The sequence below is a fragment of the Lycorma delicatula genome, chromosome 1 (genome assembly GCF_047948215.1).
Source record: "Lycorma delicatula isolate Av1 chromosome 1, ASM4794821v1, whole genome shotgun sequence".
Lineage (NCBI taxonomy): Eukaryota > Metazoa > Arthropoda > Insecta > Hemiptera > Fulgoridae > Lycorma > Lycorma delicatula.
The window spans coordinates 120,280,429-120,305,460 of NC_134455.1; the positions used below are offsets into that span (position 1 = coordinate 120,280,429).

At 32.0% G+C, this 25,032-nt stretch overlaps 1 long non-coding RNA gene across 3 annotated transcripts in view; it reads left to right on the top strand.

The window, feature by feature from the left end:
• LOC142318170 (uncharacterized) overlaps positions 1-25,032 on the top strand; it is a 426,054-nt gene that overhangs the window by 261,657 nt on the left and 139,365 nt on the right. For all 3 annotated transcript variants that reach the window (XR_012754843.1, XR_012754842.1, XR_012754841.1), the window contains exon 3: positions 16,433-16,535. This is a non-coding gene — a long non-coding RNA (uncharacterized LOC142318170). The remainder of the gene's footprint in view (positions 1-16,432; positions 16,536-25,032) is intronic.

Consider the following 25,032-nt stretch of genomic DNA (forward strand, 5'->3'; position numbering starts at 1 on the left):
TTGGGAGTGTAAGGGGTGAAATAGTTTCCATTTACTTCCTCACGTAGCCGTATAGCTTGTAACATATCATGATGCCATATTCACCCAAATTCTGCTGATATTCAGCTTTAAAAATGTAAAAAGGTAGGTTATGTTATAGCAGAATCAGATTATTAAACATTTTTGCAACATTAATTTTTATCATCTAATTAAAGTTGTTGATTTGACTTTCATTATGTTACTAGAGAAGGAAATAACACAATATATATTAAATATTTTTTTTATCCAGTATGGAAATTAAATTTATGCCCATAATGCTTTTGCATAATGTTTATCTGTTGGTATGATCAATCAACAAACAAACAATTCAAATTGAATAAATTACGTTTGCTACTTTATTAATGCTATGAATATTTACATTTGAGTTTAAATAAACTCTTAGTTTATACAATTTGTTGCAGGGTTTTTTTATAATCAATATTCAAAGGTTTTATTAAAAACACACGATACAAATATCTCATAGAATATAATTAGTAGGATTATAAATAATGGGCTCCATGATAATTAAATGAATAATGATAATTAAAGAATACTGCAAGAGGTTACTTGAATGACAGTTATAGAGATTTCTTAACTAAGAATTTAATTAAATAAATTGTTGAGGATAAATTATACAATAATTTAAGTCCATTATTTTCCTGAACGTAAAATAATATGTAAGTATTACAGCGGATTTGTTGACACATTTAGACTGACTGTCTGACATCATTGATTGTAGTACATCCTCTAGTGCTAGGCACATGATGATAATATGTTCATGTAAATACCCACTGAGCAAGTTCTTTTGAAATCCTTTCCTTAAGTGGATTGAAATACGCATAAATTTTTGTCAGTTACCGCTATACATCAATACCAGTTCGGCAAGATTTTTAAATTCATTTGCTTGGATGTTCACGTGTAGTTAATATGAGGCAACCCATATGAGTTTGTTATGAAGTTGTTATGAGTTTTAGACATGGACTACAAAAGTTATTAGAGTTTTTTATATTAGACATAATCTTGTATTAAGTGAAAAGTTTTACAGTTCTTTTGGATATTTTGATGAGCTGTTGAGGACCGAACAATAGTGTAATAACTACTAGGAGTATTTCTGGGTTATTTCAACTCGGCAAAGTGTGTAAAAATCTATTTTGGATTAGCTTTTTAATAACTTTTAGGTTGTACGTGGTACTAATATAGAAGGAAAATTTTCTAAGTGGTCAGACAAGCTGTCTTGTCTGCTACGTCACAGACTAAACTAGTAAAACTAGTAAACAACGACTTGTAAAATTTTTCATAGTTAGTATGCAGAAATAAATTTTTCTAAGTGTTATAGGCATACTTTACACGGGCTTTTCTTTTTTCCTCCATATCTTCCATAGTTTTGACAATAGATATAGAATAGAAGAATAGAAAATTCTTTGACATCTTTACGAATCAAAAACTACCCGACCTGTTGAACCCCACCCCCAATTTTGACCCCCAAAATTTTTTGACCTAATATTCGAACAGATACATTTTACCTTCCCCCAAACCCCCCCCAAATGTTTGTTTTGGGGCACCCCCCCCCCCCCCCCCGTGTGGGGTATCGATGAACGCGGATATGTCCGCTGACCCCAAATCAAGGACATGAGATGTCGAGGCTCGTTACCTGTAGAAGTTACAGCCTCTTAAGGAGCTGGAACCTCGAGGGGAAGTACAGGAAGGAAAGAGATCCCGACAGAATACGTAGAGGGAATGGATATTGGGGTTACAAGCCAGGACAAGACAAAATGGAAACAAATAGATGACGAGGGGCTAAAAAAGCAAGGGCCGGATCTTCAGAAGAAGAGGAGGCTCCCCTCACACTACAAGAGGTCACCTATAAATTAGGTAGTGCATTATTACAATTGAGACAATGGACCGGCAAAGCGAGCGTGACCGCTGTCAAGGCAAATGAAAGGGAACTGAGCGACATATACAGAGAATTACAGAGACTGAGTGAAGAGACTCCGGATACGACTACCCAAGGCACACAGACAGAAGGTCAGTACAGATATGAGATGTCCGACATACTCGATGTCGATCTGTCTGATGAGCAGTTAATTGACAGACTGTCTTCACGATGGTCATCATGGGTGATGAACCGTCTAACCCAAGTAAATTCTCCAAAATACGGGAGGACAGTTGTCATTTTGTTGACTTAAATGGACTGAGGCCTAGCAGCCACTACCCTGGGGCTACACCAAGTGCTATGGTTCTACAGGATTCAACAATTCTTGAGAACAGAAAAATAACAACGTGCGGTACCAAATACACGGTTATATTTGATTCCAGCAATGGGGAAAAGGCCATGGCAGCCCACGTAATAAAAGCTCTAAGAAGAGTAGTGGGAAAATCAGAGTCAGCAGTCTTTGTGGTGCCCAACGGCCCATCGGGTATTATAATTAAGAAAATTGTGATATACCTCATGAGAAAAGGGAAGACCCTACCGAGAATGGTTCTCCCCAATTTAAGTGAGCATGGAAGAGCGAGATCTAGATCTGCCTCGAATAGAAGAGAAACTCCGCCGGTTACGGAGAGTAAGACTGTGGTAGTACAGGCACCGGGAAAAACATACGCGGATCTCTTAAATCAGTGAAAGATAAAGTCAAGGCTGAGGAAGCAGGGGATATCTTATCCATCAGAAAAGGCCGAGACCAACAACTAGAGGTCAGAATTGGCGGATCACAGAAGCAGGTGAGTTTTCCTCTCTGCTCAAGAATAGGGCTGAAGAACTTCAAGTTGACATTAGAACTAAAGGCGACCGTAGAACAGTTGTGCATGTCAAGGACCTGCTGTACGATACTACAGAAAGAGAAATCAAGGAGGCGATCGAAAAAGTACTTGGTGTTGGTGAAGGTTTTCAACTCACACCCATAAGAGAAGCGTATGGCAATACAAAAAATGCCACTGTGGTCACTAACCAAAGAAACGCTACTAAGGTCATTGCATCAAGGCTGAGGGTTGTCTGGGTGTGCTGTAGAGCATACATACGCACAGAAGTCGAGAAATTCTATCATTGCTGGAATACAGGGCATGGCAGGAGAGAATGTAGAGGTCCGGATCGTCTAGAATTATGTTTCAATTGCGGGACACGTTATTAAAGATTGCAAAGAAGCAACGAGATGCCTTGACTGCGGATCTACGTCACATAGAACTGCTAATACAAGTTGTAACAAAAATTACGTGTAAGATATTTCTAATCAATTATAATAGGAGCAGGCTATCGGTGGATCTGTCGGTAGAGATGGCCACAAAAGGCAATTTCAATTTCCTGGTGGCCACGGAACCCAACATGTACTCGGTGGCCAGGGGTCAATGGTTGTCCGACATAAACGGGGACGTGGCCATTAGGAGAATCGTAGGCAACGTGGATCATAGTTTATACCATAGAGAAGATGGCATTGTAGCCATAGAACTAAATGATATAATAATTATCGGAATATATATCAGCCCGAATTGCGACATGGAATTTTTTCAGCAGAAATTACTTAGCTTACAACAACTTATGACACGCTCCCGTAAAAGAACAGTCGTGTTGGGAGATTTTAACTGTAGGACTGTATTGGCTGGAGCCACCACCTCCAATGCTAGGGGAAGAGTTCTTGAGGAACTACTGGAGGCCACCCAGGCGTCCTGCATGAATGAAGGGACTGCCACGTACTGTGCGAGAGGACATGAATCGATCTTAGACTTAGTTTTAGTTGACGGCAGGTTGAATATTAACACAATTGATTTCGCAGTCCTCAATGAGGAAATCGGCAGCGACCATAAGGCCATTTCAGTCACTATTGGAGATCACCGAACAGGAACAAGACAGATACACATCAACCACCGATTGACCGACTTCCAGATCCACCGCGTAAACAGAAACGCGGCAAATAAAATCATGAACTGCGCACAAATAGACCCGGTGATATTTCAAGACATCATCAAGGAAGAAATGGCCAAGATACCACAAAACAACAATAGACACCTTCCGGTATACTCGTGGTCACCGGAAATAGAAGACCAAAGGAAGATAATGCAACGGTGTAAAAGAATTGCATAACGTTTACGAGCTAGAAACGGCATGATAGAGGAAGGCAATCTAGCTGTAGAAAATTACAGACAAGCCATCTTTCTTATAAAGCAAGCGAAAAGAAGTAAATGGCTGGAACTGTGCCATGAACTTAATGCTAACCCCTGGGGCAAGGCATTTAAAATCATCACTAAACGTCTGGGCAGGCATGTGCCGATGTTGAGTAATGAAACGTCGGCACAACTAGTAAGAACATTATTCCCCAGAGCTGAAAATCCTAACAGATCAATGATTGGTTGCGAAGGTTTACTCAGCATGAAATAATGGAGGCTATCGGCAAATTGAAGAATAAAAAAAGCCCAGGGCCTGATGGCATAACAGCTGCCATCATTAAAGGTCTTGCAAAAATAATAACTTTCTCCGGCCTTTCTCCCCAAGGCAGGACCAGCCAATGAATCGGGAGGTTATAGACCAATTATGCTAATTAACAATATGGATAAGGTCGTAGAAAGACTTAAAGAAATTGAGGAGATAGAAATGATTACACCCAGAACAGTACGGGTTTAGGAGAGGATGCTCTACTATAAGTGCTATTGAAAGAGTTAAAAACTGGGCTTTAACAACTAGAAGTGGATCCTGGAGAGTCAGGAAAATTCCCCTCATGAATATGCTCGATATCAAAAACGCTTTCGGCACAGTACCGTGGATAGCTACAATAGAGGCCCTAAAAAATATGCACATAAGTACTATCTGATTAATCAGATTAATCATTACCTCCATCTTAGGTTTATCGAAGTTAAAAAGCTTGACGGTAAAGCTATATATCAGGTGTTTGGAGGCTTTCCTCAGGGATCCGTACTTGAACCTACCCTGTGGAACGTCTTCTATGACGGGATTTTTAGATTAAATTACCCGGAAGGGGTATCAGTGGTCGGCTATGCGGACGACATAGTGGTTCTAGTGGAAGATAGAAATGTAGATATCGTAGAGGACAAAGCCAATCGAGCGCTATGTCTAATTGACGCGTGGCTGGAAAGAAATCAGTTGCAGATTTTTCTTAGGAAATCTTGTTGCATGGTTCTTGCTGGTAGAAGACCCATCAGAAACATAAATATAAACATCAGAGGAGAAAGAGTCATCGAAGTCAACGAAGCAAAATACCTTGGTGTTTTGCTAGACAAAAGCTTAAAATTTAGTAAACATGTCGATATGATTTGCAACAGGGTTACCCCCATCATTAAGGCCTTAAGGAGGCTTTTTCAAAATCATGGCACAACTAAGATGGAAATCAGGAGGCTGATAACGGCGGCCACCACATCGGCGTTATTGTATGCGGCCCCGGTATGGGGAAATCCAATAAATACACAGAGAAATAAAACTAAACTAAAAAGTGTTCATAGACTCGCTCTGCTTAATAACAGAAGTTCTCCCTGTAGATTTGCAAATTAGAGAGAGGACATTAAGAGCCACGGGACTTCCCAGAGGTGAGACCATAGAGCTAATACAGCAAGAGTGGCAGAGTGCGTGGGCGCACTCAAGATTTGGGGATTGGACGAGAAGGCTAATCCCCAACATAAATACATGGGTTGGCAAAAAACTGGGTGACGTGAACTTCTACAGCTCGCAATTATTGACAGGCCATGGTTGTTTTGGTCAATATTTATTCAGAATTGGGAAGAGGGCCACCCCACTTTGCGTTTATTGTCAGGAGATCGACAATGTAGAACACACCATCTTTGCATGTCCCAGATGGGCTGATAATAGAAGGGAAATTTTAATTAATAGACTGACCCCTGACAATTTAATTAATTGGATGTGTATATCTAATTGAAAATCTAATGAAAATTGAGACTGGTTCAAGAAGTTCGCGAGAGAAATTCTCCGTATTAAAGAAGACGAAGACAGAAGACGGGGGTCGTAGTTAAAGTAGGGAAGGGAGGACAGTCCCTCTGTGGAGAGCCCGCATGCTGAGAAAAAACCCATATACCTGGGTGATGGAGGCTAGGAACGGCATAGCCGGGACTGGTGTCTTCCCCATCTGGCGGCTAGAGGCATAGGTACCTCCGAGAACCGTGTACATGATTAATTGGGGGTCTGTTTCCAAAAGGCAGGGTTAAAAAACACATATACCGATATATCATGTACCCATATTCTTCTATAGCAATCGTTCTCAAAATGGGAGATAACGCCCCCTTGTATGTGCTGGAGGTCTTCAAGGGAGAAGGTATAAGGCCCACAGAAAATCGGTGGCGTTCAGGCGGTCTAGAAAGGTGATAGCTGATTAAAAGAAAGGAAAAAATTATGTTTTCCTGATATTTAAAACTGAAATATAAAATATAAATGTTTCAAATTATAAATAGGATATGTCACGTTTGTAAACAATAATTGAAATTATTTTTAAGAGCGCATCAGCAATTATTGTTATTATTTTGCAATTATTATTTTTAACAGATTGTAAGTTTAAACATTTAGAAGGGCACTAGGATATTTTTGATTCTCAATGTGGGAAGTGGGTGAACAATTTTGAGAATTCATGCTCTATAGGTCTGAATAACCCATAAAATTGGGAGGATATTTTGGAACAGTTTTCTGAAATTTCAGTCCTTATTCTACTTTAGTTGTGCTGTGCATCATTGTATACATTAATATGAATGAAGAAAACGTTTAGAATTATTTGTACACCCTTTTAATGAATAAACCCAGTAGAGAGTAGATTTTTTTTAATAATTTAAAGCAAATCAAGTAAACATTTAGACACAGTAAAGAATATTATTTACGAAGAAGTAGATATTACAAATCACATTTCAATACAATGTTAAATGAAATTGTTTCAGTAAGTTTGACCAAATGTACGCACAACGAAAAACGTGTTATGTGCTATGAAAAAAACCAAGTTTATAATTAAATGTGTTGGATTTATTTTACGTACTTCTGGTTTAGATGATATACTAAAAATTAAAACCTTTTTTTATGTTACAGGCACTGTATTACAAAAAGTATCATAAATCATTTTACCAAATATTAAGAGCATAAACTTAATTTTCTAAAAAACGTTTTTGTTGCTGACCCTAAAAAAGTATTAGAGCTGGATACAGAGATTAATTTTATTATTATTTTTATTATAAAGTTTTTTCTGTAATTTTCAGAAAATTTTTAAATTATCATGTGAAGTTTATATAATTTTGATTTTTAATAATTAATTTTTTTTACAATTCACGTACCAACTTGAAAAAAAAACGTTTTTAATTATTAGTAAATAAACATTAATCTTTTAAATAGAATTACATAATTTTATTTACACGACTGCACAAAAAGGTGTGTAATGTATTTAGGGTGTATATATGCATGTTTGTTCCATCGTAGCAGCTAATTGGCTGTACTGATTTAGATAATTATATAATTCCGGGTCGGAATCCTTACGTTACCGGGAGCGTCATAGGATATATATATATATATATATATATATCCTATATATGTTTGAACAAATTTATAAAAAAATGGGAAACAAAATTATACCATGTACAAAGTTGACACCCGCACGCTTTTTAATTATCCTATGTTAAAGAGCAATGTTTTTTTTTTTGGCAGTTATGTTTTTTAATTTTTATCTCTTGTTCCACAAACGTTTTAATAAAATAATTAAATTTTGTATTTATTCAGGAGGGGAGGATATAACACCAGTCGTTCATTGCTACCCATACTAAAAAAAGCAAAATCGTCTTTTTTAAACATTCTAAACCGAATAAAGCAGAAAATTTCTCGAATCATTAACAAAATTGCTGATATGAACTTTTACAAACTTTCCGTTTTCAGTTTTAATAGATTCTTTCTCCCTTATGACGGGTAATATTTTACGAAAACAGGGTAATTAATTTTTCCTAAGAATTAAATTTGATAAATTTTCTTGATAATTATTATCACAGATTTTTTCGTATCCTGTAAATAATTTTCAGATTTGAAGGTTAGCTATTTTGAGATGTGAATCTTTATGTAAATATTTATTTAAAATTCTTTCTTATGTATATATGTAATGAAAACAAATATTTTAACTGTATACAGTCATTTATTTATTAGTTCAGGTATAACTTCGCCGGGGACTTGGTTACGATATATGTCCTCTCCCTGAGGTCGTCATAGGAGAAACGAAGGTGGCGACGGTGGTGGTTCCGCCTCTGCTGCCTGATCAATTGCTGAAAGTTGGGTGAATCCGCATCGGTTAGATGTACAGTCGAGTGTCGAGAGCGATGTTACCGGTGTTGGGAGGTAGGGCACCGGGCTGGGTCCTGCAGCGGTGCGACAAAAGAGGTCATTGGTTTAATTGTGGGGCTGAGAGGCATCTCCGGAAAGACTGTCAAACTGAGGCTAAATGCTCCATATGTAAAGTTCGAGGGCATACACTTGGGTGTAGGACTAGTAACAAGAAATGAGACCCGTCTGCCTTTGCTTTTGGGAACTACCTAAGGTTGGGACAGCCTCGTCCAGGAGGGGTGGGACGCTCAGATGTCTTACTTTTGATGATTGGACGGGGACTCCCTTCGTTACTTCTTGACGTAAGACCTCCTTAAGTAAGACCTTAGTCTCGGTGGGGGATACCTCCGGAATTCCCCATTAGGGACGTGAAGTCAAGACCGGATTCCCGGTTGGGGGTCTCCCTTGGGTTTCCTCATTAGAGGCATGGCGAAAGATTAATGATCGAGACTCGGCTACTTGGGCGGTAACCTTATTTCCTGCTGAGGTACTTGTGGCGATAGCACCTCCTGGAGCTGTGTACAAGCTTAGTAGCGGATCCGGCTTTGTGGGGGAGGGGGTGATAAACAAAGGGGAACTATAAAAAAAGTATAACTTTGTAAATAATAAATCAGCATTAATTAATTATCTTTTTTCATTGAATAAAAATTAAGTTCTCAATAGAACATAGATTGTAAAAATAAATAAACAAATAAATTGTTTAATAATAAAACAAATACATTGAATAATACAAAATAATTTTATTTACATCTCATTTTTACTTCCTTGTTCAAAGTAAAAGAAATATCGTGATCGCGAAAAATTTCGGTTTTCAGATTTCAACGGAAATATCCATTTTGACCATCCCTGAATCTATTTTGACTAGTTTCGGCAAGCTTTCTGTACGTACGTACAGACATATGTATCTCGCATAACTTAAAACCAATTAGACATAAAATGTTGAAATTTTGGATTTAGGACTATTGTAACATTTACTTATGCACCTCCCCTTTTGATTGAAATTGGCTGGACCAAAAGTGTCCAAAAAGCCCAAATTCAAAAATATTTAAATTTTTAACTTTTTCGTAACTGCAGTAATAAGCCCTAGTTGAGCGCTTTTCAACGATATATCATAAATGGTGGTTATTTTTATTAGTTTCAGAGTTTTAGGCAAATAAAGTTTTAATTAATGAAATATTAGGTCTGACAAGTGGAAGGCACATCGGTGCGAATCAGACTTCATTTCCTTTTAACTTTTTTAAATTTTAACTTTTTCTTTTTTAATTTAAATAAGAGTGTATTGATTTATTAGTAATTAATAACCTCTAATTTAAAAAAAATTATAATAAATAATAATTTTTAATAATAACAATAAAAACAATATGAAAAAATATCAAAATTTATTAATGAAATAAAATTTTATGTACTTTTCATTTTAAAAAAATGTGTATGTATAATTTATTGAAGGGTACAAGGAAGTCATATAGTGTCGACATCAGATTTTTTAAATTTAATTTTTAAAATATCATGTATTATTGTGAAATAACTAAAACAGGATTTACAAGAGTAGGCTTTTCTGAAGAAAAGTAATAATAATATTGTATTTTTTGAAATTAAAAATACTAAGATAAACTGTGAATTATACTTTTAAATGGTAATTTTATGGTACTTGCAATTAGTAGAATTAAATAAATGTTTTTTTCATTAAGGCAAGAAATGTTTTATTTCAAAACAATATTTCGTATAAATTAGATATTTCTCTTGAAACATTATGCGTTTAACAACTGATTATCATGAATTTTCTTCCGGACGAATTCATGAATTTGAATTTTTTACCAGTAAATATATATATATATATATATATATATATATATATATGTGTGTGTGTGTGTGTGTGTGTGTGTGTGTGTGTGTGTGTGTGTGTGTGTGTGTGTAGGCGTGTATATTCATGTATGTTTGTGTTTGGATTCGTGTATTATTTTCGCAGTTCATTTTAGTGCAAAAATTGAGTATATTTGAATTTTTAATAGTCAGTTTTGCGACTAATTCAATAATAAACAGGTCATTAAAAGTTTTAATGAATATTTTTTTAATGCTTTTTAACATTATAATTTTACTAAGAATCGTTAAGTATCTACGTATTTTCTATGGATATTTGGAATTGCAAATATTCACACAAAAAGTTTAAAAATAATTGAAACCTATACTACAAAATTATTTTTTTGGTTTAGTCTACACACAAAACTAAAAGCAAGAACATTACTCTTCTCATGTTAATTTTTAGATAATCTAACTGGCAGATTTATTTAAAATAGATGTCTAAAATAAATTTTTATTCATGTATTAATTATTTAGTTACTTCGTTTTTATTTCGTCACTCTTAAGATCTGTTAGAAGCATGTTCATTTAATTGAAGTGCTTTGAAAAAAATTGTTCTTCATAATTCCATTAGCATCTCTGCTTTTAAAAAATATTCATATTATTCCTGACAAATGCCTCCAAGCTTGAAAATAAATTTTCTTAAACAAAAAACCTTTTTTACACAGTGCAACACTAAAAAACGAAGTACATAATTTTTGTTAAAAGCATTTCAAAATATATATTTAGAAAATGTTAAAATATTATTACCTTTTGTTTATTTAATAATAATAATAATACAACAAACATAAACTTTAATGCATAAAAGATAAAAGGTTGATGTTCAAAATTTTTCACATGAGAAATGTGCGACGGAATTTGTAGCCCTGAAAGTTTTTGGTGAATCAAGGTTGATAATAAAATGGTTAAAAGAAAGTTATAATATGCTGTCTTCTAGATCAGTAGGTATCCTAAAAAGATTCTGATTTTTTTTTTAACTGCAGTGGAAATATTGTACGTAGAATTTGTATTTTATCTATTTTGCTAAAATGAATGCGTACTTTAGCCGAGGTCGTAAAAGAAAATCATAAACACTGAAGTCACCAGATGAAAACTATCGTTGAAAGCAGGAAATAAGAATATGAAATTATTAAAACGGTTGACGAAAATTATATCGTGTTAATTTTACATTCTTATCTCTGAACAAAAAAAAATAGTGGGTTTTATAGTAACTTTCTGCTGGCTATTTGCCTTTTATTCCTTAATAAATAATAAATATCAACTCTGGAACCAATGAAAATAATTACCATTTATGATATATCGTTGAAAAGCTCTCAATGAGGGCTTATTACTGCAGTTAAGAAAAAGCCTAATATCCAATTTTTTTTGGATTTTGGGGTTTTTTGAACAGTTTTGGTCCTGCTGATTGCAACCAAAAGAGAAGGTAATACAACAATCCTAAATATAAAATTTCACCATCCTACGGCTAATCGTTTTTGAGTTATGCAAAATGCATACGTACAGTCGTCATGCCGAAACTAGTCGAAATGGATTCAGGGATAGTCAAAATGGACATTTCCATTGAAATCTGAAAACTGACATTTTTCGGGATCACAATACATCATTTATAACGTACATGAAAGTAAAAAGTCGGGAAAGCGTGTTTCGCTTTCGTTTACTCAATCTTCAAACTGCAAATTTAAAATAAAATATTGTGATTAATAATACAATAAGTTATTAGAGTATAATTTTCAAATACTTACATTTTGACTCATTTACAACACGTACATGAAGTATATATATATATATATATATATATATATATATATGTAGATATATATATATTCTAATGGTGTATGTTACACTATACAATTAGTTTGTATTTAAAATTATGGACTTTTTATCTTTTAGAACAAATTTTCAGATTGTTTTGTTAATTATTTCTGTGATAGCTCATAGGGCTAACAGACATTTATATAAGAATAATAATAAGAATAATTATTTTTTAGTTTTTTAACCGATCAACCATTTAAAATAATAAATTTAAAAACAAATATCTTCGAGAATAGTGGATCAGTACGTGTATACAGGTAAATACACTCAATTATCTCCAACAGCTGGCCACGAAGGTCGGGCTGTTGTAGTGGTAGCGTCTCGGTCGTTTTGCTGGAGGTCCCTGGTTCGAATCCGGGTTAGGCATGGCATTTTTACTCACGCTACAAATCATTCATCTCATCTTATGAAGGAATACCTAACGGTGTTCCCGGAAGTAAAAAAAATATATACCTGCAAGCAAACGCGTTTTACTAAAAACCTTTTTTTTGAAATATTGATTATTTAAAAATTATGGCTGATTGTATAATAATAATAATTTATATTATCATAAATTAATATCATTATACTTAATGACATAAATTAATATCATAAAACTGTGAAAGTACATTACTAATGCTTATATATATAGGGAGTTGCTAATACTTTCATTTTTATATAGTTACTGTATTTTTGACAACAAAATGCTACGCGTGTACCAACAATTTCGTATAGCATCTTTAACAAATATCTTCCGAAAGATTTTTAATAAATATTTATTTTTCATAATTATACTCTATCACTTCAGCCGCCTTGCAAAATTATAATATTATTATTACTTTTATAATTTATCAAAATTTTTGAAAATAATTTATAAAATTTTTGTTACTTTAAAGAAAATAAAAAAATAATTTTGATGTTTAATTTAGATATAAACTTTTGCCAACATAATTACGAAAACAATATAAAATTTATGAGAATAAAGCTAAAAGTTTACATTTTAAAACATGATAACTTAATATTTTAAAAATATGGTTTTCTCAAAATTAGAGATCGTATAAATTTCATATAAAAATACAGTGGTGTAAAAATCCTGTTTTATCTCTTTATTTAAACATATATTTCTTTATTGTATTCGACGAATTTCTTGCTTTCTAAATGATTTTTAAATAATATACTTTTGAAATAGAACAGCTTTATTTCAATTACAGTAGCATTTATTTAATTTCTTGACTGCAAAATTATTATCATTACCATTATACAAAGATCTACTTATAACGTCTGACATTTGGAAGTCTAATTGAAAATTGTCTACCTTGGAATAGGTAACATAATTTTTCGCTCTATAAAACAGCAAGTAAACGTAGTTACCTACGTTTAAGATATAAAAGTTGGTAGATTTTAAATTCATTAAATCGTAGCTGCACTTATTATTACAGATTATCGACTGATTTGATTATCGTCAAGATTTGTTTAAATATGCCAGGGTATTTCTTATTAACTATTAATAACAGTAACATTTTATAACTCATTTTCATAAACAATCTGGAACATATATACAGGCTTTTCAAAAGTGTTCAACGACGTGAAAAATAAATGCCTGTAATTTATAATTACAGTGATATATTTATGATTTATTTCTGATAACAGAATGCACCACAAAATAACACCAAGTAACGATTTGACGATAGCAGACATATCTTTTTAACTGGAAAAAATGTTGTAATTCTATGAAAAATAATTGTTGCTAATTAATTGGTATTCAACATTTACTGATTTCTAACCTTCCTGTTACCAATTTAATTAACTTGCATTTATGAAACGATCGTATTATAATAAATGATAAATTTAATATTAAAAAATAATTTTATCACCTGTTTCATTTCGTTATTTATACATTTATTTTTTTATTGCAGTATTCCGATTTCTTGTCATATTGAAGTATAAATAATTATATGGATTTTTCTTGGTCAAATATTAATTGACAAATTCACGTCAGCATTAAATTTAAGTAAGAAGTTACGAATAAAATTTTTGTTTTATTTGAAGTGTAAAATCTAAATAATTGTAAGGAATTTTGACGTGACTTCTCTTCATATAAAGAGCATCAGTATGTGAATTTCGCTGACCTTTTTATCAGAAAAAATATAGTCGTTTACTTTGAATAAGTCTTTGTTAAATGAAGCAGAATTATGCTGATGTTGTTTGATAAAAACATCATAAAAATGTAGAAAATGATAGTCTTAACGAGGTAAAACAATACAAGTAAAGTATCTATTATTCGAGTATGTGTCTGTTTATCACCTTTAAACTGTTTATTTATTTACAGTTATAAGGCATTCAGTTCATGATTTGACTCTGTTGGTTCAATCAATAAAATTTCTATTCTTTGTGGAAATACTTTATTTTACTATAATAGGATACGTTTTCTTTTTACTTATATTATTTTTATGTTTTATGTATACTTCTCAATTCAATAAGATTAATATCATCAAAACTTATCCTGTAGTTTGTAAGAATATGCTATTTTTATTTTATAGGTTACCATTTAAAATGACTGTGATTCGTTTTATCCTAACTTGTCGTTTTCCTTATCATCATTCTTTATAAATTATGAATAAAAGTTTTGCACAGAATACGAAAGATAACTTTATTATCTTGGTCAGTTTCCTCTATGCTTCTCCTTCAATCAGCATATCAATTCATTCTTCAAACATATCATCTTGATATATTCTCCTTGAGTTTATATCAGCGTCAGATTTGGTCTTGCATTTCCGTACTATTTTTACCAAGTATTCAAATAAATCACTACAGAATATATTTTCTTTATTTTTAATAATACGAAATTCTGTATCTACAGTTACTAAAATAAATTTTAATTTTAAAATTATTATAGGAAAGAATTTTTCCATTAAAATAAAGTCAGATTGTTAGATTACAGTTAAATACGTACAATGGAGTTCATGTTTATTTTATATTTGTTCAATTTTTCAACTTGATCAATTTTGTTAGGATAAATTATTTTTAAATATAAATTAATGACATAGACCGTTATTCTATTAATATTTTAAAAAATAATTTTATGCGATGTATTTGATTTGAGTTTACTGGTAAATGATAAAATTATGATTAATGCTGAGGGATTAACCAAGAAACGTTAATTTTCTTTTTAATTATCTGTTTACATATTCTGTACAAAATTATAACATCAAATTATTTCATAAGTGGGACAGCAATAACAAAAAAATGGTAGTTTTATCGAAGCTCTGATACATAGAAGCGGGGGTAGATCTTTTGCTTAAACATAAAAGGGGAACGTAAAAGGGGGAATGTTTCACCTTTTATGTATCCTTTAGGATAAATTAAAGGAGGAACTTCAAACTTTGGGAAGTCATTCTACTTTTTAATCTTAGTTGTTGCAATATTTTTGTTTTTTTCACTTCTACCAATGCATTCATAACATCAACTTTTAAGGATGCACTCTGAGTCCTCTAAAAATTGTAAGTATTGTTTTCTTGGTTGAACTAGCAAAGAAGAAATTTAATTAAAACTGCGAACATAAATAATTTTATACTTAATAATAAAAGAGTTTTAATAATAAGAGATTTAATAATAAATCCCGGTCATGCATAGAATTTTTCACAGGCTACAAAATTCCATTTCCATATTCCATGTACAGGCTTCAAAGCTTCTGTACAATTTCATCAACCAATAAAAAATAAATAAATACTTAAAAATAAATAAATTAGATTAATATAAAATATTTATTTAGGTGTTTTACATGGAATTGTTGAGAATTACCTTGTAATAACTGTTTTTATGTTGAAGAGCAAAAATATAAAAATATATGGGTAGGGAAAAATTAAAATAAATAGTAAAATGTCATGTTCAAATACATTTTATTATTATATAACTTATTTATAAGTAAGTTTTAAAAATTAATATAGACAATTTACGCGACCACACTGAAAGAAGAATTAATATTATTTATAAATAACCTTAGCTGCTAAGTTTTTTCATATAAATAAATCAAAATAATATTGCATTTTCATACTAATCACAATACCAGAACTCGTTTAAACACAAGATATTATTATAAACACAAGATATTTATTTGTTAATGTATTTTATAGGGTATGTGATAACAGAATGTCTGATTACTACCCACATACTTGTTCAATTAACGTATCATTCTTTACGCCATTTATTGCGTAAACGTTACGCAATAATTGAATAATATTTATAATACATTATAAGTATTATTCATTGCATGGATATGTTATGTTTTATGTATGTGTACATGTGTTTAGAAGTGTAATTAGTCTGTAAATTGTTTAGGAAGGTTAAAGTAACATAAATGTGAAAACAATTAAATTATTATAAATATGCAGTACTAATTGCGAGTAATAGCGGATATTTACTTAGCTGTATTAATTTTAAATTGTTTAAAGTAAAATTATTTTTTTTATGTTACAGTTACTAGCGTGATTTCTGTCGTAAACAAGAAGAGGTAGGCAGACAAAGATGGCGGCGTTCGTAGCCAAGCAGATGGTAGGAAACAAGCTGAACGCTGTTAAAGGTATATTGCTTTTTTTCTATTTAGTCTTATAATAAAACAGTTTAATTTTAAGGATTTTATATAAAAGTGTAAGGAAAAGTTACAAAAAAGAAAATAAAAATATAAAATTAAATTTATTTTATGCATTTTCCGGTTTTACAAATTCGTTACAAAATTTCCCTACCGTAGGTGTCATTATTTTTTGTGATGTACGTGTATAAAAAGAGATAAATCATTTTTACGAATCATCGTAGTACAAAAATTAAACAATAAACAAACTTTACATATTTTATTATAGGATTCGTCATCAGGAAAAAAATAAAGTAAATTAATCAAAGTTATGAAAGATCAAATATAAAAATTTTAAAAATGATACAAAATTAATAATAATAATATAATATTATAATTATTTTTTCCACAGAAAATCCAAATCTTGTGTTGAAAACTTATAAGAATAATATAATAAAAGAACACCCGTCATAAACAGTAACAACTGCCACTGGCATGTCTTTTTTATAAAAATTCTTTCAAACAAAACTGCTGCAGAAACGGAAATTATTTTAAAAAATTAGTTAATAATCATTAATACTTTTTAAGTAAAATTTAATTACTATTAACATTTTCATGTAGTGATATTCTTTTATTCTATAACTTCAGACTTATTAGAATATTAATGAGAATATTTATTGATAAACTTACAAAATAAACGCAGTGACTATCTATACTAAACATAAAAGTAGAGATGTTTTTGATAGCATTAGTCATCTAAATTATAAAATATACTTCCGATTTTTAACTTTGTTCGAATAATCCGTATACGCTAAAGCAGTTTTATACTTTAAACTTATTTACTTTTTCGTAATTGAGCTAATTATTACAGTTTTTCTAAAAATAAATTCGTCGTGAACGTTTATTAGTGAACGGTTGTATTTCTTCTAGTTTTGAAATCAGCAACTTTCTTATTATCAGTATTTCTTAAATTATCTTTTTTCTTTTTAGTAGGTGTACATTCATTTAAAACTTTAGCAATTTCCCTTTTATCCATCACTCTTTCATAAGAGATTCTCTTTTTTTTAAGTTCTTTCCTTGTCTCACTTTTATAAAATATACACCACGGAACTAATGTTTTTAAAAATCTTTCCTATACGTAAAACAACTTTAAATCTAGATATTATGAATGAAAATGAGCGTAATAACTTAATTCCGTCATGTATAGATGTAACTATATTTACAAAGCGGTGTAAATTACATTTACATTTATTTGTATATAAAAACGATGTGTGAAATTAATGTTTAAAAATTTACTGAATGTATTAAAACAACGTCCTTTCGGCACGCCGCAAGGCGCAGGTAGATTTCATCGGTGCTAAACAGGGGATAAAAAAGATTTTCACTTTAAAATTAAGAAAAACTTCAAATTTAATTAATACGACAATGGTTTTATGTGAGAAAAGTTTCACATGTTTAGCATATGACAAGCTAAATCATCTTATAATTCTAGCAACATTTTGGTCATATCAAAAATTGATTCAAACAATTAAGGTAATGTTTATTATTGTAGGTTATGTTTAGAACACTAACGATCACTTTAAACCGATTCAATACTGTGTCTATTATGGGAAGTATGATTTTTTGTCTCCGAAACCCCATTTTTTCCACTCACTTGGTCAATGGTTGGTGATAGTTGGTCAAAAAGCTTTACTTAGTTAAGTTTTAGGCTTTTATTCAAAGAATAGTAGGAACTTTAAATGAATTCGATATTTTACTTAATAACAAATTTAGAGGTTTTTTTTTAAAAAAGATCCCCCATTTCCACCCCATGATCCGATTTTACCCATTAACGAAATCCACCGAGAACTTGGGTTGTTATATTTTATGTATCAATTTGAAAGTAATTGGCGTAAAATTACGGCAGTTATCGTGTTCACAATAAAGTGAGATATATAAATATAAACTTTTGAAGTGACGGTGGTTTTGGGAGTCTTGGTATGTGAAACGCGAAGATATGTCAAAATTTTCCGGAAGTCGAATCATGGTACCCATTACAATAGGTAGCTTTCTTATGAAATCTACCTAATACGCTAAAGCTTAAATTTTTTTAAGGTATATAATTCATTCCTAAAGATTGTTTTAATAAGTTTTATGAAACTAACGATTTTTGTCTGTACTGGAGACCAATGTATTATTTTATAACTTTTTACAGTTTTTATACAACATAAATTTATTAATTACTGGAAAAGACCAGTTTTTATTTCTTCTTACACTGAAACAATAAAATGTTGAAAATATTTCTATGCACGCAGAAATATGAATTTTTACCTTGGCTCATCTATTACTATTTACCTACATTGTAGTTAAGCAATAAGCTGATATTTGATACAGATATTCCGAAGGATGACAGAGAAATGTTAAGGAAATATTTTGAACAAGTCTTAACATCGTTGTCTTGTTATTCAGAATAACAAGCCTACGTTAAATTGGATTGAAAAGGAACAACAAAGTAAGAGAGCTTGAAACATGACAACTAACAGGTTTATTTCTTTTAAGAGAATATTTTTTTCATTCACTTTTGTTGTTAAATTGTTATTTCTGTTTGCTCTTATTGCTGTAACTGTTTTCTTTCACTTCTTTGTCTGACTGAACAAAATCTAAGTATATGGCTCACCGACCTCACTAGCCGTTTTAAAAGATTCTGCTAAAAGTTTCTTTCGTCTCTTTTTCATCTTAAGTTTTCTTCCTTTAGTACTTTCATCAACCTCTTGTGACACTTTGTTATAAAAGTCTTTATTCTTTTGCTTTCTGCTCACCCTTACGTTTTAATACCATTGAATATTAATATCAACAGTTACTTTAACAATATGAATCCAATTATCGGTTGATATATTTGGTACATACAGACTTATTTCTGCTTGAAAAACTTCTATTCTTGAGCCATTCAGCTCAAGAAGCTGATAATACTTATCTATCTTACTTCTTCCACTCTTTTTATTTTGATTTGCTATATAAAAAAATTCCGTATGTTCTAATATATTGAGATCTATTAGGCCAATCAAATTAGATTTTAAGGTTCCACGATTAACTTCCATTAGGCAAGACGTATAAAAAAAAACAGGAAAACTTCCGTAAAATTGAATGAACTAATTTTCCACCCTCTCATTTTTTCCCCGTCATTTAAAAATGGCGTCCAAAGTTGGCGAAAAACAGTTTGTTTTTCGTTTTAAAGTAAAACTAGATGTTTTACAAAAAACAGTTTTAAATATAAGTTGTAGGCCTTTTGTTTACAAAAGTATTAATCCGGCCAGATATCAATTGATCAACAAATAAATTAGTTATTGAAAAAAAAAAAAAATTGCTAAAAATAAAGTTTTCTTTAATTATTTTTTTTTTTTTTAGCTGAATTTTTATGGGCATCGACTGGTAAGGTCATTAGCCCTCGTCACATTCTTTAAAAGAAATTATTATTATCTCCATCAGGATTGTCATATGTAAGGGTGTAAAGGTCCCTTACATTTTATTTAAAAAAACACAAACTTCACAATAAACATTAAGACATAAAATAAGACAAGGACAATCATAAACACTTACGCGGTGTAAAGGGCCCCAATATTAAAATTTGAGATAAGGTTCTCAAAAGACCATAAAATTAAAATTTCAACTTATCAATATCATTTCTTTCTTTATGTATATATAAAACTACCGCTTACAGATTCTTTTATCACAGCTTTAAACTTTCATTTTATTGACTTTTAAGAAGTCCACTGGCGTGTAAAAATGGAACTATATTTTCTTCATTTCCATTATCCAGATCAGCAGTAATATTATTTCTAAGACGAAACCTCTTTCTGAGGTCCTCATATATGGTACACTTTTCTATTAGATGCTTGATTGTCAGTGTTTTATTACAAACACCGCACATTGGTCTCACTTCGCCGGTTAACAAATATAAATTTGTTAATCGCGTGTGACCGATTGTAAGTCTGGTCACTGCTACTTGTTCACGGCGAGTCAACTTAAAGTCGCTTTTCCATTTATAAGGAGAAGTTTTAACTGAGTTTAATTTTGTATTTAAACTCCTGCATTCAGCATTCCACTTGTTTTTTTACTATATTTGTTATACGGTTTTTAACATCTGCCACTCTTACAGGAAATGCATCCAAATCATCGCAGACTGTTGCCTTTCTGGCAGCTTCGTCTGCGATTTCATTACCTGTAATACCAGCATGCCCCGGAGTCCATACAAATACGCATCGTTGTCCTCGTTGTTTTAGAACGTATAAAATGGACAGGGTGTTTGCAATTAGGACATCCTTAATGTTCTTGTTCCGATTTGCGACAAGTGCACTTAAAGAATCGGAACATATTTACACTCTCTCTTCGCAATAGTGTTCAGTGTAGCGAAGAGCTTGCTGAATTGCAGTGAGTTCTGCCGTGTAGACACTGGCCACATCTGGCAGTCTCCAAAAGTGGGCTTCTTCATTTACATATATCGAGCATCCAACACCATGTTCGGTTTTAGAACCGTCAGTATAAATTCTAATATGTTCTTCGTAACTACTGACGGTTGCCAAAAATTTCTGTTAGATGATCACTGGTGGTTTCTTTTTTATTTCTCCTCGAGAGAGATCCAAACTTGTATTTACCGCTGGCAAGAGCCATGGCGGTATTTCTCTTATGGAAATTGCTATTGTATCTGGAATAGCAATTTCGTATTTACTTCTCAATTCGTGGTACCTAATTCCGGCTGGTCTGGAATTATTATTATTATTGTTTTCTAATTTACTTTTCTTTTACTGTTTAACCATAGATACTTCAGTAGTTAATAGTAATAAGCTATATACGATGACGTTTTCTTTTGTATTTATTTATTAAAAAATATACGCAGAAATTTTATGAATTAAGAAGTAAAATAAGTTACTTACTTGTAACTTACCGTTAAATATATTTTTTCTTTTATAATAAAATATTAATAAAAAAAATTTCTTTTTAAAAGTTCAATTTCTAATAACATAAATATTTTACACACAGACTGCAGTACATTTACTACCTCTACCTAACGATACAGAATATCATTTGTTATTCAAGAGAAACCGACGAAAAATAAACTCGTTTTTCATCTTAGAATTCAGCGTTTGTTCATTGTACTCCCTCTTTTTATTTTCAGTGTAGAATGAAACAAGGGTGACAGAAACACGTTCACGTCTGTTGTAGTGAGTTCGCTCATGCTGATAAGACTGAATACCTGAATAACAATTAGAGTGTGGTAATGGCGTTCAATATCTTATGAGGCAGATTGATTGCATGAAGTGAATTGTGCTGTGTATCTGTTTCGCTCTTTATAGAGAGTAAATGTTTAATTTAACGATTTTTCATTTCATTATAATAATAATAGTTCATTAACTTACAGATTAAATATTTATATAATCTGTATTTGTTTTCTCCTGAATGCCCTTTTAATTTCTCTATTAGAAATTTATATCTGAGAAGTAATTATAGTACATATCGATTGAATTAAGTAAAAAGGACTTATTTATATTAAATTATTATCAGACACATTATTCTTTCTCTTTTGTATTTAAAGTATTGTCAATTTTTTTACATTATATTGGGTATAGTTTAAATTTTAATCAAAACCATAAAATTATCCAGATAATTATTTTCAAACTATAATTTGTTTATAGTCAGTTTTTATTTAAGAAATTTTTGACTATACTTCGTAAAATCTTAAATTAGCCAATTATGAAATGAGTTGTTTGCTTTTTTTGGAAAGAATATTTATTAACGGGTTCTTTAAAATTTTCTGAAGTAGAAATTTTTAGCATTTCAGTTTTAGAATTTACTAAGCACTAAAAGAAAATAAACAGAAATCAGAAATTTATTGAGAATACACAGTAGTAATTATTATAATTCATAATCATTTTTAGGGCTAAAATTATTACATGTCATTGTGCGTGTAACTTCGATTTCAAATTTTTAACGATGAGTTATAATTAATGTAATTGAACGATCTGTAATGATTGAATTAACTCATCATATCAATTAACTATCTATTTTCATTTTAATATTGGCATGTAATTAAAAACGTAGAATCAAACAAAAATTAAGATATATTAACTAAACGAGTAACTGAGATTAATTTATAATTAAATATTCCAAAGAGTACTTATTGAAACCAATATAATATGTATATAATAACAGTAACAGAAAAAAATGATAAGTAATATTGGTAAGGCATAATGCAATTTGAAGCAAGTTAAATCACATTAAGTAGTAATGTTCCGGCTTTCATCCGGAGGTCCCGGGTTCGAATCCTGGTCAGGCAAGGCTTTTTACACACACTACAAAAATTGCATTTTATCCTCTGAAGCAATAATAAAAAAAAAGTTAAGAAGTAGGCTTAAAAATATCACTCTGGTATTAACGTAGTAAAGTTTTAATATTTTTATAAATAACAACAGTTCAAGAAGCGTTTTCCCTTTGCACCACAGGATATGTTCAAAGATGATGATGGGTGTTATATTGCACTCAAGAATAAATAATAAATTAGGTGGTATTTACTGTTGACAAACGTTTTTAAACCTAGTTCCATATATAAATTATGTATTTTAAGGATATATAAAATATCTTTTTTTATGTATCTTTTATGTAGATTGCAGTTTTAAAACGCAACCCAACTTAAAGAAAAATTATGTGCTATGTATAAACTTTTATATAATTTTATTATATATTATTTTATTTTTAATGCGTTTATTTATAAGTATTACTATTCTTTGTGCAAAACGAAATTGGGATTAAATTTGATAAAAACAAATGTTGGAAGAGTTCACCTTTTTCAGTAATGCAAGCCTTTACCCCCTTTTTTATATTCCGCTCAACCTTTCGATGTGTACCTCTTCCACATTCATATAATTCTTGAGTTACGTTGGCTTTCAGTTCTTCAATGGTCTTAGGATTATCTTTAAACACACAATCTTTTAGAACACGCCACAGAAAAAATTCTGCAGGAGAAAAATCTGATAATCTATCTCGCAATATGCCAGTCGATATTATTGTTTCACAAATGAAATTTCTCAAAAGATCCATTGTTGCTTTTGTAGTCTAACATATGTACCCATCTTGTTGAAACCACGAATCACTTATATTTAATTATAAATTTTCAATAAATTTCGTTACAATTTCTTTGTAGAGATCTGCATTAACAGTGTTTTCAAAGAATACGGGACCAATCATTCTTCACCCGGAAATTGCAGAACATACACCAATTTTCTGTGGGTGTAGACATCGTGAGTGGGTTAAATGAGGTTCTTTAGAGCTCCAGTAGTGAACAATTCGAGTATTAAAGTAACCACTTCAGTGCCGTGAAACCAAGCCTCATCTGTAAAACATACATTATCCAACACTAATGGTCTCCCGAAAATATGATTAAACCGTTGACAGTAGTGGAGCGTAGCAAGATAATCAACCGGATGTAATTCATGTGATACATGAATTCGGTATAGCTTTAAATTAAGCAGCCGAGTAGCTTTAAATACACTGTACAGAGATATTCCGTTTTCATGCACAATTTTACTTAATAATTTCTTTGGCGAGTAAGTAGCTTTCCCTAACATCTTCCGATGATGCTGATAGTGATGCGGCTGAACAACTGCGTAAGGACATCACCGAAAAGGTAGATAGGTAGACGGGTAAAGACGGCCGGAGGGTCAACGTTTTTGGTAAAGACGTGACTACGTCTTGTTATTAATGACGAGACGTTGTTACTACGAGGAAAAGTTCCTAAAGGAACTACATCAGGTTACAGGGGAGTCGGTCTCACCAGATATATTATCCATGCTGCCGTCGTTTATGGGCAAGTGGTCACCTTGGCAATGCCGCCTATCTTGGCGGATAAGCTTCTGTCCGATGGACGAATTCGAATTGGGTGGGTGGCCTGCCGGTTGATGGGGCGAACCTTTGATGACACGCTTTCGATTCTGAAAGCCCTGCCACAGGGCCAATTTGTGTCTTGGACAAAATCGCAGCGACCACTGCTTTACCTGTGGCGAGCCTGGCTACTTATAAAAAGGCTGTATGCAGGAGCCTCGGTGTCTCAGATGCAAATTGCATGAATATGCGCCTGGTGGTTGTGGATGTAATGCGAATTTTCCCACGTCATGATTCCGCTGGAGTTTGGCCAACGAAGCTGCGATGACTATAGGGAACAACGCCATCCGATAGGGGTGGAAGGCTCCGGCGTTCCACTACCAATGAACGGGTAGGAACGTCCTTGCAGACGCCATTTCGGGGAATGCATGAACCGTAGTCTCAGTGGGGAATCCCACCGGGGGGTTCTCCATTGGAGGCTAGGTGTCATGATCGGAGTCCCAGCGGGATTGGGGCCTAGCGCCCTACCTAGGTAGTTTGAGTCGAAGGCATCCCTTGGAGTTATTGCATAATTGGAGATCCGGCTTCGGAGGGCGAAGAGATTACAAGCGAAAAAAATCTTCCAGTATTTTATTAAGTACTTGTTATTAAGATTTAT